We start from the raw sequence: 21,954 nt of genomic DNA on the forward strand, positions 1-21,954 counted from the left end.
TTAATGTAAGTCTCTAGAATTCACTCTATTATAAGTTCAAACATTCACCAGAAACTCCCCTCTCGATTAAGTCTTAACCTCACGAGATGAACCAATTTAAGCACGGAAGATATGCAAGAATGCATCGTAGATCGGTTTTTAGGAAAACCTCTTTCGATTATTCTCCTAGCTAGGTTTAATCAATGATTCAACTAGCCTCTTTCGATTACTGAGAAGAATCTATGAACTCAACCAACAATATAATGCAAAGATATCACAAGTTATGCCTCTCTCGATTACATGAATTGGTGAACATAGATGAAAAAATTAAATCTTCCAAAACGATTCAAATACATAAAACTAGAGTTATACTCCACAAACAATCATTAATATACCAAATCCATCAAGCCCCAAAAGGAACTACTCCATAGACATGGAGAAAGTCATAACAAATATAATTAAAATATAGAAAAACATAGATTCAATCCAGACCCGGATCTTGAGTGAGGAAGGAATGATGAAATCCTTGTGCCTGTGTTCTTCCAACTCCTCCTTAGCCTCCTTAGGTCGAAAATGTGTCAAAAGTCCCGAAAATGGCATTTTCTGGTATATTTAAGCCATCCCTCAATAAACCCCCGACAGAATTACCCTTTTTTAGCCGAAATGGGAAGTCACTCTAACATTTTTGTGCTACCGCATCGTGCCCCACGCCGCGCCATGCGGCGCGCTTGTGGGGAATTCTAGAACGATTCCAAAAATCATTTCTGGGCACATTTTGCACTGTCGCACCGCTCCATGTGGCGCCCCATGCGGCGCGGATGTGCATTTTTCTTAGAGTGAGTTCGTTTCTTCAATTTTACATTCGGACTTGGTCCTCAAACACCTAACGCGACCTCTGTTTAATTGCTTGGGCTTCTACTCAGAATTCAAAGCTCCAAATAGCTTGAATTAGCTCCACAACATCTACGTATATCGGAATCTCTCATACAAGGCATAAAACACACACTAAGTGCAAAACCGCTCCCAATTATAACTCAACCCAAGTAAAGTGCAGTGAATTAGAGTGCAATAAGTGACTAAAATACGGAATTATAGCCTACCATCAATACCCCACACTTAAACCATTGCTCGTCCTTGAGCAATCAAACTACACTTCACATAGACACGACCCTTTTAAAACAACTCTCCTAACTCATCACACCAAGAATAATTAAAACAGATTAAGCACAATACCGTAACATCCTTGCCTCAATATTTGACTCAAAAGCACCACGTATTTTTTACAACCAGCTCACTAACTCTAACACGGAGGTCAACGACATTACATTTCCTTCGTGAATCAAGTGCCCTCACATAACAATAAAGAGTAGTTCCACAAATAATAAAGTTTAAGAACAATTAGGAACTCAAGCTAGAAAGTATTTCACTCACTCTTAGAAGTAACATTCATGTACCACAAAAGACGTACCATAAGCTTGCCCGTAATATACTACTCTACTAATTGAGCTCATTTGGTCAAGGATCAAGTAGGACTTTAATTGGTTGTAATGTAGGCTGCGGGATGGGTAGGATACATTTGGATATAAGAGTGAGTACACCTCCCTAAGTACTTTAAAACATACAATTAACCATTCAAAACCTACAGTTATGTCAAACCATAACTCCACCTTCATATCAATATATATTACTCCCTACTTCTTTACGTACAATTATATCAAGATTTACTACTATCAAGAAATCTTTTTTGCGACTATCCAACTATTTTTTCATTTTCTTTTTCAATTCAAGGGGTTCTTACTTTTTCACAACAATGCGCCTTTCTCCTTATTTTAATAGTTTCAATCAAAAGCCAAACCAACACCCCACACTTTAACTTTTATAAAGCTCATAACAAATTCAAGTGCTCGCGGAGGTAAAAGGGTTCAAATAGATGGTCAATTCAAATAAATGGGTAAGGCTTGTAATGTGATTTCCAAAGAAACATGATTACAGGCTTAAAGGGGTTAACTAAGATACATAATAATTAGGTGGGTAATAGCATATAACTGGCTCAACAAAGAAACGCCTATATCACTTCCAAGACTGAATAAAACTACTATTTTGCTTTGCAAACACACGGGGCAAGTTCTAGACATCAAATGCAATGCACAAAATACACAAAACCTCACACACACATGGCACATAACTCACTCAAGATCGGACTTATCAAGACACTCTAGTCAAAGCAGTTAACTAAAGTTAAGATTATACAATTTAAGGTACTTATACAATAGTAAAAAACTGAGCCTAAGCGCCACAACTAGAGCACTTATTATTCTCTGGGAATAATAAAGTCAAGAGATATTGCTTTCGTTTAAAATCACAGCACAAGATCTCCTACTCATAAAAAATAAAAACTAACTACAACCGGTTCAAACAAAACCCATAAAAAAGAATCAAGGTACAAAGAAAAACCAAGGGGGATTTTCTTCGACTTAAATCCCTCAAAAAGACAGCCAAGGAGATCCATCATTGGGAAAAGTCAAAAAATTTCCAATCAAAAGAATTTCAATACACACATATACATATATACATTCAATATATACATATATACATTCCCCACCCCACACTTTAAATCGTGGAATGTCCTCATGGCATACAATTAAAAAGCATAAGGTAAAGAAAACTTTCTTGAACATCTAGTCGGGGTTTGAGTCAAAGTTGGGCTCCATCCCTCGTGCCTGAACTAATGCACACATTCATGCGGACAACTTCTTCTCGGCCTTCTTTGGGTACACCCCACACTTATATTTCTCACTCACCGCAGCCTTCTCTTTCGCGCCCTTCACTTGCCATTCAATACTCGCAGTTGGTTTATCTTTTTGTGCCCCCTTTGCTACATCCATCTTAAAAGTCACAGTTTCATTACCCACTCTAAGCATGAGTTTTCTCTCTTGTATATCTAATATAGCTCTACCTGTCACTAAGAATGGTCTTCCTAAGATGAGGGGGGCCTCCTTGTTCTCTTCCATATTAACCACTATGAAATCAACAGGAAATACGAACTTATCCACCCGAACTAACACATCTTCCACTATCCCCTCGGGTGTTATAGTCGATTGTTTTACGAGCTGCAAAGATATGGGTGCACACCTTATCTCTCCAACCTCCTACTCTAGTTTCCTGTAGATAGATAGAGGCATTAAATTAATTAAAGTACCAGAATCACATAAGAATTTATGAAAACCTAAATAGCAAGGTGTGGTAAAACTCCTTGGATCTCCACACTATTGTGGGAGTTTATTTTGTAATATCGCGCTGCAATGCTTTGTGAGCTTGACCACTGAGGTCTCCTCTATTTTCCTCTTCTTCGTAAAGATCGCTTTCAAAAATTTAGCATAAGCAGGCATTTGTGATAGCACTTCTATGAATGGTAAGTTTACATGAACTTGTTTTAGCACATCCAGGAATCTCTCGAACTGCTTGTCCAGCTTTTCTCTACTTAGCTTTTGGGGAAAAGGTAGCGCATGCATATGCTTGCTCGCCTTAGGTTCTTCCCTTCTCAAGTTTTCTTCCTTCTTCTTTTTCAGCATCACTTTTCAGCTGCTTCCTGCTTTCTTTTTCAAGTCTCATATCTTTTTGAATTGAGGTGAGATCTTTCAATACTTTCCCACTTCTCAAAGTTATAGCATTCACTGTTTCTTTGGGATTTATTTCTATATCAGCTGGGAGCGCTCCTGGAACCCTCTCAAACATTAGAGTAGCTAGGTGCCCAACCTGTCTTTCCAGGTTTTGAAAAGATGTGCCCAGCTCTTTGATAGTTGCACCATGGGTATCAAGCCTCTCATATGTCTTGATAATGAAGGTCTTTATAAGATCGTACATGCTAGATTGATTCGAATGTGGAGACTGATACTGCTGCCTCTGCTGATTTTGAAAACCTTGAGCTCCTTATTCCTTGAATCTGGGGTTGTTTTTTTGCCATGCATTTTACAATACCTCCAGGTGAACTCCACGAATAATCGGGGTGCCTTTGACCCATTGCATTAAAAGTATAGTTTCCTACAGTATTCACTTCCTCAGTTGAGGCTTGACACTCATGAGTAGGGTGTCCTCTTCCACATATATCACAAGCTGCATGAGGTGCATTTGCATCGAGGCTACAGTTAACTTTCGTATTTCTCTAGCCATAACATCAAGTTGTACTTTCACAGATGTAGTAGCATCAACTTGGTGAACACCAGTTGATTTTATTTTTTTCTACACTATCATAGGGCCACTAATTAGCATCTTCAGATAACTCATCAAGAATTATAAATATCTCCTCTAAAGTCTTCTTCATCAAGGGGCCTCCAACTGCATTGCTCAAAGTTCTACGCGAGGCTGCTGTCAATCCTTTCCAAAAGTCTTGGAGTTTCACCCAGAGTTCAATTCCACTATGTTGACACTTTCTAACTATCTCCTTAAACCTCTCCCATGTTTCAAAAATAGTTTCAATCTCTTTCTGGAAAAAGTTATGAATTTCTCTTCTAAACTTGCCAGTCTTAGATGAGGAGAAATATTTATCAAGGAATTTTTCGGTCATCTCCTCCCATGTTCTAATTGATCCATTGGGCAAGCTTCGAAGCCAGTGTTTCGCATCATCTTTAAGTGGAAAGGGGAATGCCCTTAAGTACACTACATCATGTGATACCCCATTGTATTAAAAGGTGTTCATAATCTCCTCGAAGTCCATTAGATTTGTGTTTGGATATTCGTTCATCTTCCTTCTAAAGACACTATAGTTCTGAATGGTTTGAAGCAACCCTTGCTTCAACTCGTAATTGTTTGCTGCAATTGGAGGTAATCTAACACTTGATAATCCTTGATTGTATACTGGTCTGGCATAATCACCTAATGCTCTACCAGGCCTGGGTACTGCATTCTCGAACTGGTCTTCAATCAAGGGCCTATTTAGATTAAATCATCGACCCCTATTATCTTCGACGGTTTCCTCATCAGCTCTACGGGTTACCTCGGCTGCTATCCTTGCAGCTTCTTCTCTATTCTGTGCTTCCTCTCTTGCAGCTGCCTCTTCCACATCGTCACCATTATTAGCCATGTGTTCTTGGGTTGAAGGTTGCCCCAAGAACTTTACGGTGAACTTTTTCTCCTTCCTCAGTTGTCGTAGGTGTTTTTCCAATTCCAGTTTGTAGGGTATTACTTCTTTAGAAGAAGATCGAGTCATACACCACGGACTTAACCTGTTGCCTGAACACGGAGGAGAAATCGGTGAAGAACAAAATAAAAAAATTCTGAATTAGCTACTATTTCAAACACTATTTATTGCCAATTTCCGACAACGGCGCCAAAATTTGATGATCGCAAAATACATACTTATTATGCTCGTTACTCAAAGATAGTACAGTATAATATTGTATCCACACAGATTGGATTTTCTAGCTTGATTGTTATCTAGGAGAATCAACAATTGAGATTTATATGATTAAGAATTAAAATTAACTAAGAATCTAAAGCTATTGACTAATGACTATCAAGACAAGGAATAAGCAACTAAGGTTATCAGTGGGAGAAGATAGGGTTTGGATAGGATAGGTGCAAGATAATTGTTCGGGATCTTACTCTAGATAATTCATTTCCAATGTTTAAATATCTCGAATTCAATCTATTATTAGTTCAAACGTTTAGCAGAAGCTCCTCTCTCGATCAAGTCTTAACCTCACGAGATATACCAATTTAAGCACTGTGAAGATATGCACGAATGCGCAGTGGATCAATTTTAGAAAAAACTCTTTCGATTATTCTCCTAACTAGGTTTAACAATAACTCAACTAGTCTTTTTTGACTACTGAGAAGAATCTATGAACTCAACCAACAATATAACGGAAAGATATCACAAGTTATGCCTCTCTCAATTACATGAACGAGTGAATATATATGCAATAATTAAATCTTCCGAAACGATTCAAATACATAAAACTAGAGTTATAATCCACAAATAATAATTAATACACCAAATCCATCAAACCCCAAAAGGAACTACTCTATAGACATGAAGAAAGTCATCACAAATATAATTAAAGTATAGGAAAACATAGATTCAATTCCAAAAATCATTTCTGGGCACATTCTGCACTGCCGCGGCGCCCCATGTGGTGCGGCTGTGCATATTTCTTAGAGTGAGTTCGTTTCTTCAATTTTTGACATCCAGACTTGGTCCTAGACCCCCGAACATGATCCCGGTTAAATTGTTTGGGGTTCTACTCAGACTTCAAAGCTCCAAATAGCTCGAATTAGCTCCATAACATCTACATAACTCGGAATCACTCATACAAGGCATAAAACACACAATAAGTGCAAAATCACTCCCAATTATAGCTCAATCCAAGTAAAGTACAGTGAATTAGAGTGTAAAAGCGACTAAAACACAGGATTATAGCCTACTATCATTTTTCTAAGATCTTTTGATATCGTGTAATGTCAACCAAATGATAGTCTCCTTGCACTCCAGCTCCTTTATCATACTCCACTGAAGTTAACTTCTGATTAATCTCCAATGGTGTGACTATAGGCTTTCCTCCACTCAATTCTAACTCTGAAGTCAACTCCAAGGTGTATTTTCTTTGATTCAGAAAAATACCTTGTTGTGATCTCAAGACTTCTATGCCTAAGAAGTATCTCAGTTCACTAAGATCCTTAACCTTAAACTGCTGATGTAGAACTTCCTTGACCTTATTAATCATGATATTGCTGCTTCCACTAATGAGCAGGTAATCCACATATATGAGAATAATAACTATGTCACTCCCAAATCTTTTGGTGAACAAGGAATAATCAAAAGCACTCTGATGAAAACCAGCATTTACTAATGCCTCTGTGAGCTTCAAGTTCCACTGCCTTGATGCTTGCTTAAGTCCATACATGGACTTCAATAATGTAATGACCCGATCGATCATTTTGAGCATTTGTATTCTGTTCAATTATTTGAATTCATGAGTAACTCTGTATGATGTATTATGACGTGTGCGAATCCACTGTTTTGATTTTTAGGTGGTTCAAAATTAGTTGGATTAATGAATTTCATAGTTGAAGCTTTAAGTTAGAAGAGTTTACCAAGTTTGACTTTTTAGTATTCAACCTCGGATCGGAGTTTTGATGATTTCCTTAGGCTCGGATGGTGATTTTAAACTTGGGTGTATGCCGGAATTTCATTGAGATATTTCTAGAAGGTTTCGGCACTAATCGGCGAAAGTTAAAAATTTGAAGATTTTGAATGTTTGTAGGTTTGACCGAGAGTTGACTTTTATGATATCGAGTTTAGATTATGGTTCTGGAAATTTCAGTAGCTTTGTTATGTCATTTGAGACTTGTACACAAAATTTGGGTTCATTCCGGATGGATTTGATATGTTTCGGCACGAGATTTGGAAGTTGAAAAATTTTAAGTTCATTAAGTATGAATTGAGGTGTGACTCGTCGTTTCGATATTGTTATACGTGATTTGAGGCCTCGAGTAAGTCCGTATTATATTATGGGACTTGTTGGTATATTCGGACGGGGTCCCGAGTAGCTCAGGTGAGTTTTCGGGTGGTTTCGAACCATTTCTAGGCCATTTTTAGCTGCTGATTTTTGGCTACAGTAATGTTGTCACGACCCGAAATTCCCACTGTCGGGACCGTGACGGCGCCTAACATCACACTTTCTAGGCAAGCCAACATTAGGGATATATTAACCAAACCCCTTACATTTCAGTGACTAACTATAAGCAAGCCATACATGTTAAATAAACGTGGAAGTAAATAAATAACAACTTTGATTATATCTATCACTACCTAGAATCCGAAGTCACAATTCACGAACATTCTAAGATTTTTTTACTGTAAGTATTTTTCCGAAAGAAAGTACAACTGTTTGCGAAATAAAGAAAATAGTAAAGTTTGAGGTGTAGAAGGGGACCCCAGGGCCAGCGGATGCCAATAGAACTACCTTGGATCTCCGATTAGATGAAGCCAGCAGCTAACTCGGGATCAACTCGGTCCAGCACCAAAATCTGCCCAATGTAAAGTGTAGTATCAGTACAACTGACCCCATGTACTGGTAAGTGTCGAGCCTAACCTCGGCGAGTTAGTGACGAGGCTAGGAGAGGACACATACTTAAACATGTGCGGTTAAACAAATATACGGGCATAATAACAACTAATAGAAGTTGAACAGGTAATAACGGGATGGGAAACATGCTGAGGGGAGTACAAGATCATGAAAATGGTAATAGTAAAGAATCACAGTAAACAACATGCTTTACACCAATGGAAGTATTAAACATAGCAAAGACAAGTGCACGGCATCACCCTTCGTGCTTTTACTCTCATCCTCACCATAATAAATTAAAAAAAAGGGCACGGCATAACCCTTCATGCTTTTACTCTCATCCTCACCATAATAAATAAAAGAAATGGCATGACATCACCCTTCGTGCTTTTACTCTCATCCTTACCATAATAAATAAAGGGAACAGCATGGCATCACCCTTCGTGAATTAACACTCTCCCTCACTAAAACAAAGAACAATAACAACAGGGAAATAGAATTATCAATAACAAGTCTCACTTCAACATTTAGTTCCATAATGTCAACCTCAACTTTGAGTCGATACTCAATCAATATCAAATTCCATAAAACATGATAAGAGTTGCTCAACATAAAGAATAACTAGTCTAAGCTGTCGCACCTCCTTTTTACCGCGCCCGCAGGGCGCGTGGGGAGTTTTCTCCAATTGAAGGACAGTCGAAACGGGATTTATTTAATCATTTAAGAGTCGCCACCTGGGAATTTTAAGGCGTCCCAAGTCACCAATTTTAATCCCTGAATCGAGGAGAATATGACTCTGTTTATTATTCTGCGAATCAGAAATCCTGAGTAAGGAATTCTGTTAATCCGGAAGAAGGTGTTAGGCATTTCCGAATTCCGTGGTTCTAGCACGGTCGCTTAACTGTTTTTATTATTGGCTTAATTATCTTGATTTTTATTAAATATATAGATGTTACATGATTTTACTACCGCTTATTCTTATTGTGATTGAAAACCCTTCTTTGATTCGAATTACGCGTACGTATATTCGTGTTATAAATTTAAAAATGCGGAATTGTGTCACGCGTACGTGTACACAATAACTTTTAATAATATATTTATTAAGCAATCATTTTTTTTTAGAGATTGTGCTGAATCAAGAATATTTGTTTTTTCTTAAATATTAAACCGCACATCGCGGATTTTTATGAAATTAATTTAACGCCTTTGGAAAAATCCTTTTATTAAATATTTGCTCGAAATTGCGCGTACGCATAATCCGAATTTTGCTTTTTAAAAATATAATCAGGGTACGCGAACGTATCCCTAATTGCGCGAAATATTGCAATGATATTAGGGATTTTTCCATAAATTGTTTATTATATTATGAGAAATCTTCATTTAAGATATCCTTTAATTCTTGGAAAAGAATCTACAATTTATTAAATGTTTCCCATTGATTATAATTTTCGAATATAAATTATATTCATTCCAACTATTCAAATTCAAAGGACAGAATAAAAATATGATTAATACTATCTTTAAAACAAATATGACATATATATATATATATATATATAAAACAAATATGACATATATATATATATATATGCCAAAGAATAAATTGCATATGAAACTGAAAATGAATGATTCATAAAGGAAAGAAATATTTTCCAAGAATTTTTATTATTTACTTAATGCAATTTCTATTTTTTTTTTTTACCATTGATTTAAAGTGTTGCAATCTGTACATGTACATCTCAACTTATTCTCATATATTCGTTTTTAATCGAATAGGCGAAATTATTATAATTGATTCTGCTTATGGTTAAACGTAAATGTATATATAATCAACCCTTGTTACTAACTTTCACATTATAACCTCCTAGGCCATTTGTTATTTTAAGAAAGAGAACAAATCTACCTAATTGACTTAATAAAGTAATATTGCCTACCACATTATTCATCCTGTTTCGACGTTTGCAAACATAATGGAGGATAATAATGCAGCTTCCAACTATTGGTGTTAACCATAATCATTATTATGCCATATATGAATTAAGTACAATCAATCATCGTCTAGCCTTAATCCACAACCAAACAATCGAAATACACTAACCACTCATTTCTTTATATTCCCGGACTACTTTATACCTGTCTAACAATGTCGTAAGACTTAATTAATAACCAACCTCATGCCATATTCCTTATCTTAACAATTCAACCATAACTATACCTTAATGAAATTCTGGAATAGATGAAATTATTACAATACTTGTATGAATTTCAAAGGAAAATGATCAACTGATAATTAACATGTCCAGCATACCTCTATATGAAATAACATGAAACAAAACTGGAATTTATAATAACAAACTTAGATAAATGAAAAAAATAGAACTGCAACTCAAACTTCATTGATTTATCATGCCGAATCTCTTTCCAACATAGAATTTAAGAAGATATGTACCTGGAAATGGAGGTATAAGGAGTAAATTTCAGCAGTAGCAGCAGTAACAAATTCAACAGAATAGCAGTATTTCCACAGATTTGAGCGATAATATGACCCGAGGAAATCAGATGCACAATACAGTATTTTAAAAGACACTTCAGATTTTAACTGAACAGTGGAATCACATAAAGTTGAACAGATTCAACAAAAGAACAACATTTCAGATTTCAGTTTCTTTTTAGTTTCAAATTCCCATTTTTTCTGATTTTCTATTTCTGCTGTTGTATCTGTGTGTGAGTGTGTATGTGAGTGTTCTATTTTCTGTTTCCTTTACTATTTTTCTTTCTTCTCAGATTTCTATTTTTCTCTCAAAATCTGCCTTTTCAGATTTTTTCTCCTCTCAAAATCTCTTAAAGTCTGCCTCTTTTAAGCTGTCCAGCTCCCTGTATTTATACAGGGCTGGTCTTTATCTTTTTAAGTGCTTCTTGGACCCCCTTCTTCTTTTAAAATCAAAAAGTTCCATTAAAACTGCTTTTGAATAAATTAAATGATCCTATCCTGATTTTAAGCAGCCCCATTACCCTTTGTTCCCCATTAGTATCATTAACTAATAGCCATTAACATACCACTTTCAGCCCTCTATTATTATCAAATTACCCTACTGCTTTTATCCCAGAAATACTACTGTGATCACTATTATTACTGCCTTAAATGCAAAATCGTAACAGAATTTACAAAACAGATTTAAAAATCTGTTCAAACTTAATTATCAACCTGATTTAACACAGCTATAACCAATTCTCTTAGGTTCTGGACTGAATCCTAAGAATGTAAACATTCTATCACAATTACATCTAATCATTATTTGTAAATTTGAACTCAAACTTGACAATATTACACTGAGTTCAGCATAATAATGCAAACTGAACTTATAATTGAACTAAGATCAAACATACACAGGAGCATTGTCAATATACTGACAATGCCCTGTTCAGAAAACAACATATACAGCATACATTTGAATTCACTAATTCACAAACAAACATGATTTAATTGACGAGTATTAATCAGTTGACTATTTACAACATTTGTCAATAATTAGTCTGAAACAATAGAAGCAGACTGTTTTAGTCAGCATTTTCAGAAATGAAAATTCGTAATATAACTAATCGACGAACTTAATCGAGTCGATTACACATATTGTAAACAATCATAACCAACAGAAACATTTCACTTTAGAAATCAAGTAGACGGGTAGGGAACAGTATAACAAAATTAATCAAAACAAAAATATGAAAAATCCACAAGTTATTAAACAAACGAAAATACATACAGAATATCACAAACAGAAATAGAAAAAGTACCTTTGAATCTTCAATTTTAATCCGACTCGAACTCAACTTGGATTTGGATTTTTGTTTGAAATCAAACAGACCTTAGTCGAAGTATTTTCCACTGAAAATACTTCGACTAAGGTCGATTGAACCTCAATCTTTACTTAATCTGAACAGAATCCGAAAGTTTGGTATTTTTAGGGTTCTTAAAAATTCGATTTGGGATTTAACCATTTCTGGTCAGATTCGAGAAGAACCAAACATGATACATGGGTGAGGGTAGCCTAGGGGTCATTTGGTGTTAGTTTGAAACGGATCTGAGTTTGTTCTTGTTTGGTCCGAATCTTCAAAAGAAGACTCGAGAAGTTCAGAACTGATTCGAGCCAAACAAACAACAGATCCATACTTAGGATGACTAGGGGAAGCTATGGTGTTAACTAGGTGCTATTTGGTTTAGATCTGAACTTGGCTCGAATCTTCAAATGAAGATTCGAGAACCTTCAGGGAGATTCGAACCAAGCAGATAACATATTTGGATAGAGGAGGTTCAGGGGGTTCTGGGGTGTTATTTTGGTGACCGGCGGCGTTGATGCCGCCGGGTTTCAGGCGAAGGGGAATAGGGGCGGCTAGGGTTAGGGGTCTGTTTGGGAAGACGATGAACAGGAGAGGATGGGGGGGTGTTTAGTTAGGGGCCGGGGTAAGGGTTTGGGACTTATATAGGGGTGGGGTGGATTGATATCGTCCGTCCGATCAAGCAAGATGAAGGGCCAGGATTAATTCATTAAACCAAACGACGTCGTTTGGTTTAAAGTTGGGGTCGGACTGAATCGGGTTAATGGATCGGGTAAGGGTCTTGGGTTAGGGTGATGAAATCTTGGCCGTTGGTTGGATTTAATCCAACGGCCCTTGATGAGAGGTGACCAAACGACGTCGTTTGGTTCTGGCTTTGAATTGGACCGGACAGGCTGTTTGGATTGGGCTGACAGGGGGGTAAATTGATTTGGGCCTGGATTTTAATCCAGGTCCAATCTTTACAACTTGTATATTTTTTATTTATTGATTTTATTAATTAATAAAAATCCTAATTAAAAATAAAAACAAAATTATCATTACAATAATATTAACTATAATATAATTTTAACTTCACAAAAATATATTAATTACTCTATAACAATTATTTAACACATAGACAAAACATCAATCACACAGTGAAACATTTGAAATAGAACCAATGCATATTTTTGTGATTTTATTTAAATTATCTTTTAAATGCATAATTAAATCCTATATGCATGCAATATGTATTTTATTTTATTTTCATTTTATTAAGACATAGTAAACATTTATGGATATAACACAATTATTTAGCATCACGCAAAAATTCAAAAATTACACAGTAAAAGAAATTTATTTTATTTTTTGATTTATTTTGGAGTAGTTTTCGTAAGGCAAAAATCACGTGCTCACATCTGCCCCTCTTTGTGCGGAAACTCGAAGAGTTTTCGTGCAAAGATAAAGTGAGCGGATACGAGCGATTTTTGCCCGTTCGAATACTCCGTGGGAAGCATTTTTAGAAAGATTTGACCGAACCTCTGCTTCAAAGGTTTCCTACATATCCTTGGCTATAAAGGAATCAGGTCAATGTAGTTCGGGAATTTTGGGTAGCTGGGACTACCGTGGGACTGTGATGTTACTGCTGCTTCATGCTGTTTTTACTGCTTGCTGACCTCCTTATTACACCTTACTTTAAAGGAAATACAAAATTAAACTATACTATGGTACATGAATTATAAAAATCTTATCTAGATCATGCCCTTGCGTTTCTTGTTGTCTTGATATCCTGGTGACTCTTGGGCATTTGGCTTATTCCGTATTCCTTTTGGAACTCCTGTTGTTTCTTGCTGGGGATTCTGTTGGACTCCTCTGCTTTATTGATTCTAAGTGTGCTCCTTTCTCATATGAGCGGGCTTTTGATTTCAACATTTTGATTTCATTCCCTCGTTCTTCAGGTGGGTGCCTTGACTGTTTCTTTTCTTTCTTCATCCTCATTCTCCAGGTGGACGCCTGACTTCTTCAATTCTTCATCCTCATTCTCCAGGTGGACGCCTGACTTCTTTAATTCTCATCCTCATTCTCCAGGTGGACGCCTGACTTCTTCTTTTCTCATCCTCATTCTCCAGGTGGACGCCTGACTTCTTCAATTTCTTCATCCTCATTCTCCAGGTGGACGCCTGACTTCTTTAATTCTCATCCTCATTCTCCAGGTGGACGCCTGACTTCTTTAATTTCTTCATCCTCATTCTCCAGGCGGACGCCTGACTTCTTCTTTTCTCATCCTCATTCTCCAGGTGGACGCCTGACTTCTTTAATTCTCATCCTCATTCTCCAGGTGGACGCCTGACTTCTTTAATTCTCATCCTCATTCTCCAGGTGGACGCCTGACTTCTTTAATTTCTTCATCCTCATTCTCCAGGTGGACGCCTGACTTCTTCTTTTCTCATCCTCATTCTCCAGGTGGACGCCTGACTTCTTTAATTCTCATCCTCATTCTCCAGGTGGACGCCTGACTTCTTTAATTTCTTCATCCTCATTCTCCAGGTGGACGCCTGACTTCTTTAATTCTCATCCTTATTCTCCAGGTGGACGCCTGACTTCTTTAATTCTCATCCTCATTCTCCAGGTGGACGCCTGACTTCTTCTTTTCTCATCCTCATTCTCCAGGTGGACTCCTGACTTCTTTAATTCTCATCCTCATTCTCCAGGTGGACGCCTGACTTCTTTAATTATTCATCCTCATTCTCCAGGTGGACGCCTGACTTCTTCTTTTCTCATCCTCATTCTCCAGGTGGACGCCTGACTTCTTCTATTCTCATCCTCATTCTCCAGGTGGACGCCTGACTTCTTTAATTTCTTCATCCTCATTCTCCAGGTGGACGCCTGACTTCTTCTTTTCTCATCCTCATTCTCCAGGTGGACGCCTGACTTCTTTAATTCTCATCCTCATTCTCCAGGTGGACGCCTGACTTCTTTAATTCTTCATCCTCATTCTCCAGGTGGACGCCTGACTTCTTTAATTCTCATCCTCATTCTCCAGGTGGACGCCTGACTTCTTTAATTTCTTCATCCTCATTCTCCAGGTGGACGCCTGACTTCTTTAATTCTCATCCTCATTCTCCAGGTGGACGCCTGACTTCTTTAATTTCTTCATCCTCATTCTCCAGGTGGACGCCTGACTTCTTCTTTTCTCATCCTCATTCTCCAGGTGGACGCCTGACTTCTTTAATTCTCATCCTCATTCTCCAGGTGGACGCCTGACTTCTTTAATTCTTCATCCTCATTCTCCAGGTGGACGCCTGACTTCTTTAATTCTCATCCTCATTCTCCAGGTGGACGCCTGACTTCTTTAATTTCTTCATCCTCATTCTCCAGGTGGACGCCTGACTTCTTTAATTCTCATCCTCATTCTCCAGGTGGACGCCTGACTTCTTTAATTTCTTCATCCTCATTCTCCAGGTGGACGCCTGACTTCTTCTTTTCTCATCCTCATTCTCCAGGTGGACGCCTGACTTCTTTTAATTCTCTATCGGGTATTTCCCGACACAAATATTATACTTGCCCCTGTTTTAAATCAAAGAAAATTTCGTTAGTTTAAAGCAGGGTGGTTGGCTGTGGTATTCTTGCAGATGGTGATGCTTCTCTTCGTCTCTCTTTATTGCCTTGGAATGGTTGAAAAAGACTGTTTTGTCCTTGTAATTTATCCTTGACTATAGGATTCCCCTCTGTATGTTTTCCTTCAAAATCTTTTAACTGTAATCATATGCCTCTTCTGACTTTGCTGATCCACTTTTGATTTCACCTTTCTTACACCCATATTTTATCTCCCACCTTTCGTGGCTGTATTTTGTAACCTTGAATCTTGGTAGTATATCTTGACATTCCTTCTTATTTGTTTGGAATAAAACTTATCTCAAAGCTTTTTAGAAAAGTAAGATTATTAGTGACGAAATACGTTGATTTCGATAATTATAGAATGAAAAGAAAAATCCAATTTTGGATGACTGTTTGAGAAAGAATAAAAACTTATCTGATTGGAGTTACTGGCACCAATGATCAGGGTATGCATTTCGGATTAATCAACCCAGTCTTTTAATCAATCTCCTCTCAATTGTCTTATTTTCGTTTTCCCCAAAATTTCCATAATCCAACTTCATTTTTTATTTCACAGACCTGTTGGACTTGTAACGTCTTAAAGAGTTTTCACCGATAAACTTTCCTCATTTGTTCATTTCTCACTTCCTTTTCGCCTTATGGTGCCCACGAAGGTTTTCACCAATAAGACTCTCTCATTTTATTTTTCTCTCAACTTCCGTCGCCTTATGGTGCCCGTGTGGGTTTTCACCTATAAGACTCTCTCGTTTTTACTTTCTTTTCTTGTTTGTACCAGAATGTTATGAACCATCTTCATTTGCTTGACTCAGCATTTTTCTAAGATTGGTCGAAAGGTCTTTCTGGTATGGGGTTAGAAATGGAAAAGGTATTAAAAGCTAAACAGTTTTGGTATGTGTTTAAAATTACAACTCTTGGAATCTTTTCTTATTTCCAATACAATTCTTGCCCCAGTTCCTTGATTGGGGTCGCTTGATGTTTCTTTTTGTGCACATTTTATGTATATTGTGCACCCTATGACCGAACCGTAAGGCGCCTACGTATCCTTCTTTGAGGAATAAGGTCAAACGTAGTTCACTGAATAATAGTGATGATTTTTTTTTCATTGATTCCAAGAGAGGGTAGGAAAGAAACAAGTATGGCTCAAAGGGGAAGCAAATGGTATAGTGTTTGGATAGAAAAATAAATTGCCTTTGTCATTCCAATCTTCGAAATAATGCTAAATACAAACACTCAAAAAGTTATGCATAATATCTCTTTACCGCGTCAGAATTGATCGCCATATCTATGCATTTGCCTTCAATGTCTGTTAAGCATAGTGCACCATTCGATAATACTCTGGTCACAATGAATGGTCCTTGCCAATTCGGGGCAAATTTGCCCTTTGCTTCAACCTGATGTGGAAGAATACGTTTCAGCACATGCTGACCTACTTCAAACTTCCGAGGACGCACCTTTTTGTTGTATGCTCTTTCTGTTCTTCTTTGATATAATTGACCATGGCATACTGCGGTCAATCGTTTTTCATCAATCAAGTTTAACTGTTCCAGACGGGTTTTGACCCATTCAACATCATCAATCTTTGCTTCGGCGATGATCCGAAGGGAAGGAATCTCAACTTCTGCAGGAATTACTGCTTCAGTGCCATATACCAACAAATAGGGAGTTGCTCCTACTGAAGTGCGAACAGTAGTGCGGTATCCCAATAATGGAAATGGTAATTTTTCATACCATTGTTTTGAACCTTCTATCATTTTCCGAAGTATCTTCTTTATGTTTTTGTTGGCTGCTTCTACTGTTCCATTCGCCTTGGGCCGATATGGGGTAGAGTTGCGATGTGTAATCTTAAACTGTTGACATACTTCCTTCATTAGGTTGCTATTAAGATTAGCATCGTTATCTGTGATGATCACCTTCGGGATTACGAATCGACATATGATATTTGAGTGGACAAAATCGACCACAGCTTTCTTGGTCACTGATTTGAATGTCTTGGCCTCAACCCATTTGGTAAAATAATCAATAGCTACCAGAATGAACCTGTGTCCATTGGATGCTGCCGGCTCAATTGGTCCAATTACATCCATGCCCCAGGCAACGAAGGGCCATGGTGCCGACATTGTGTGCAACTCGGATGGTGGAGAATGAATCAAATCTCCGTGTATTTGGCATTGATGATACTTGCGCACAAAACTGATACAATCTCGCTCCATGGTAAGCCAATAGTAACCGGCTCGGAGGATTTTCTTTGCCAATACATATCCACTCATGTGAGGTCCGCAGACTCCTGAATGTACTTCAGACATGACGGCTGTAGCTTGTCTGGCATCTATGCATCTTAATAATCCAAGATCTGGTGTTCTTTTATACAAAACTCCTCCGTTTAAAAAGAATCCATTTGCTAATCGCCTAATGGTCCTCTTTTGATCTCCTGTGGCTTGTGCGGGATATATCCCCATCCTGATATATTCCTTGATGTCGTGGAACCATGGTTCACCATCAAATTCTTCTTCAACCATATTGCAATAAGCGTGCTGATCATGGACTTGAATATATATTGGATCTACATAAGCTTTGTCCGGATGGTGCAACATTGATGCTAGGGTAGCCAATGCATCGGCAACCTCATTACGGATTCTTGGAATATTTTGGAATTCCACTGATTGAAACCGCTGACAAAGATCATGTAGACATTGCCGGTATGGGATGAGCTTCAAGTCTCGGGTTTCCCATTCTCCTTGAATTTGATGTACCAAAAGATCCGAATCTCCCATGACTAAGATTTCTCGGATACCCATGTCTGCAGCTAGCCTTAACCCCAAAATGCAAGCTTCATATTCAGCCATATTATTGGTGCAATAAAATCGTAATTGAGCCGTAACAGGATAGTGATGCCCTGTTTCAGAAATGATTACAGCTCCTATCCCAACTCCTTTCATGTTAGCGGCTCCATCAAAGAAAAGTTTCCAGCCATACTTTTCAATTTGCTCCACCTCGTCGATATGCATTGTTTCTTCATCAGGAAAATAAGTCTTCAACGGCTCATATTCCTCATCGACCGGGTTTTCGGCTAAATGATCGGCCAGTGCTTGAGCCTTCATTGCAGTTCGAGTCACATAGATGATGTCGAATTCTGTGAGCAATATCTGCCACTTTGCAAGTCTTCCCGTTGGCATAGGCTTTTGAAAAATGTATTTCAATGGATCCAACCGAGAAATGAGGTAAGTAGTGTAGGATGACAAATAGTGTTTCAATTTTTGAGCTACCCATGTTAGGGCGCAACATGTCTTTTCCAGATGAGTATACTTAACCTCATAAGCTGTGAACTTCTTGCTAAGGTAGTAGATGGCATGTTCTTTTCGGCCAGTGAGGTCATGTTGCCCCAATACACAACCAAATGAATTTTCCAAAACCGTCAAGTAAAGAATCAAAGGTCTTCCTGGCTCTGGCGGGACCAACACGGGTGGGTTTGACAAGTACCCTTTTATTTTATCGAACGCTTCTTGACACTCATCGGTCCATTTGACTGCAGCATCCTTTTTTAACAATTTGAAAATTGGCTCACAGGTTGTTGTGAGCTGAGCAATAAACCTGCTGATATAATTTAACCTCCCCAACAAACTCATTACTTCAGTTTTGTTTTTTGGAGGTGGCAGTTATTGGATGGCTTTAATCTTTGACGGATCTAGCTCGATGCCTCGTCGACTGACTATGAATCCCAGCAACTTTCCGGATGGAACTCCAAATGCGCATTTGGCAGGGTTAAGCTTGAGGTTGTACATGCGAAGTCTTAAGAAGAATTTCCTCAAATCCCCAACGTGGTTGGCCTGATGTTTTGATTTTATGATCACATCATCCACGTACACCTCAATTTCCTTGTGTATCATATCATGAAACATTGTGGTCATTGCTCTCATATAGGTTGCTCCGGCGTTCTTTAGACCGAATGGCATTACCCGGTAGCAATAAGTTCCCCATGGTGTGATAAATGCCGTCTTTTCTGCATCTTCTTCATCCATTAGAATTTGATGATACCCGGCATAACAATCCACGAAAGACCCTATATCATGCTTGGCACAATTGTCGATCAAAATATGGATATTGGGTAACGGGAAATTATCCTTTGGACTTGCTTTGTTGAGATTGCGATAGTCGACGCATACTCTAATTTTGCCATCTTTCTTTGGTACAGGAACGACATTAGCCAACCAAACAGGATATCGAGTGACTCGAATGACCTTTGCTTCCAATTGTTTGGTGATTTCTTCCTTAATTCTCATACTCATATCAGGCTTGAATTTTCTCAGCCTCTGCTTGACAGGAGGCACCGTTGGATCGTTGGGCAATTTGTGGACCACTAAATCAGTGCTCAAGCCCGGCATGTCGTCATACGACCATGCAAAAACATCTTTGAATTCTATGAGTGCTTTAATTAACTCTTCTCAGATCTTTGGTTCGAGATGGACACTTATTTTAGTTTCCCGGACATTACTCGTGTCCCCTATATTGACGTCCTCGGTATCACTCAAGTTAGGTTTGATTTTTTCCTCAAAGTGAATTATCTCTTTACTAATCTCTTCAAAAACCTCATCTTCATCATATTCTGATTCATAATCACAATATATTTCTTGAATTAATATTTCGGAACCAGATTGATTTTTAAGACTGGGTTGAGGATTCCTCATGCATGCCATATCACTAGAGCCAGCGTAAAAGGAACTGTACAGAAAAGAAGAAAAAGAAAAGAAAGCTATTAGGAATGATAATAAAAAGGATACTGATGTTTATTGGATGATGAAAGATAATAAGGTTTGCACACTTCAAACAAACTGTAAGATAAGCTTTGGGATTACAACCCTGAAGTAACCCAAAAAAACTGAAAGAAAATCAAAATAAACTACCAAGACTCCTTTCGAATTGGGAGAGGAGTGGCTTTCCAATTATTGAGCTTTGTTTCTGGCCCAACGAATTGAACTTCTGCGTTGCTACACCCTTCTCCGCTTTCCAACATATTCACATCACTAAACAATTTCTCGAACCTTTCAATTAATTCCTCTTCAGGATTGACCCGGGATTTAGGAATTGTTGTTATCGAGCGATTTTTAGCGCCGGTCTTGACAAAAGATTTTGACAGATGTGGTACTGGTTTTGGAAGAACCCATGCTTGGTGCTTCAACTTCTTAGCCCTTATCACGTCATTGGCGGTGGGTATGAACCCTAAACCGAATGTTCCCCAGTTCTCGGGGAGAGGTACTGGTTGTTCAATTCCTTGTAGAGATAAGCCCAGACCTTTGCCGGGTATAAAGCCATTCTTTAACATTTCATAAGCTACCATGACTGATGCAGAGGATATCTTTGGTTTTGGAAGATATTTCCCCTCTGGAATTTTCTTTATCGACACTGTGTCGATCACTTGGTATACCCATGGTCCCTGGTCATTTTTTGTTCCCTCGACTGGTACAATGGTACTGCTATGAGCATTTAAACTTTCTTCTCCATGCACGACTATTTCTTGATGATCCCATTCAAACTTGACAGCCTGATGTAGTGTTGACGGGACTGCTTTAGCAGCATGGATCCATGGTCGACCCAACAACAAGTTGTAAGAAACAGTTATGTCCAACACTTGGAATTCCATTGTGAATTCAACTGGCCCTATAGTTAGTTCCAATACTATGTCGCCAAATGAATCTCTGCTTCCACCGTCAAATCCTCGTACGCAGATACTATTCTTTTGGATCCTCTCCTTTTTAATTTTTAATTTGTTTAAAGTGGAGAGAGGGCATATGTTTGCACTGGACCCATTGTCAACCAATACCCGGGTTACTATGGAGTTTTCACATTTTACGGTGAGGTAAAGAGCTCTGTTGTGCTCGGTACCTTCCACAGGTAATTCATCATCAGCAAACGTAATTCTGTTTGTCTCAAAGATTCTGTTGGCTATTTTGCCCAAATGATTTACAGAGATCTTTTTAGGAACATGAGCTTCATTCAGGATCTTCATCAACGCCAGACGGTGTTCCTCTGAATGGATCAGTAATGACAACAATGAAATTTGAGCGGGGGTCTTCTTTAATTGATCCACAACAGAATAATCATGGAGTTTCATTTTTCTTAAAAACTCCTCTGCCTCTTCTTCCGTCACAGCTTTCTTTGTTGGCATTGGATTGTTTTTAGTTTTTCTCAGCTCTTCGGGAGTAAAACATCTTCCCGAACGAGTCAAGCCTTGCACCTCACACACTTCTTCCTTGATTTCTTTGCCCTTGTACATTACAGTCACCCGTTCATAGTTCCATGGGATGGCTTTGTTGTTGATGATCGGCAACTGGATTACAGGTGCAATAATAACCCGATCTGTACGTGATCCTTCCACGAATATAATGGGTTTGTTAACGACCCCTGGTACTACCACTTTCGGCCTTTCTTGTTTTGCAGCAACTTTGCTCGATGATGCCTCATCGACTATCATAGACGGTTC

The 21,954-nt window shown here is 38.1% G+C and overlaps 1 non-coding gene across 1 annotated transcript; it reads left to right on the forward strand.

Annotated features, from left to right (window-relative positions):
• The first annotated feature begins 4,388 nt into the window (after positions 1–4,388).
• On the forward strand, positions 4,389–4,495 carry LOC142166628 (small nucleolar RNA R71). The gene has a single exon (XR_012697031.1). It is a non-coding gene; the product is annotated as a small nucleolar RNA R71 (small nucleolar RNA).
• The last annotated feature ends 17,459 nt before the right edge of the window (positions 4,496–21,954 follow it).

Source organism: Nicotiana tabacum, chromosome 11 (genome assembly GCF_000715075.1).
Source record: "Nicotiana tabacum cultivar K326 chromosome 11, ASM71507v2, whole genome shotgun sequence".
NCBI classification, from domain to species: domain Eukaryota; kingdom Viridiplantae; phylum Streptophyta; class Magnoliopsida; order Solanales; family Solanaceae; genus Nicotiana; species Nicotiana tabacum.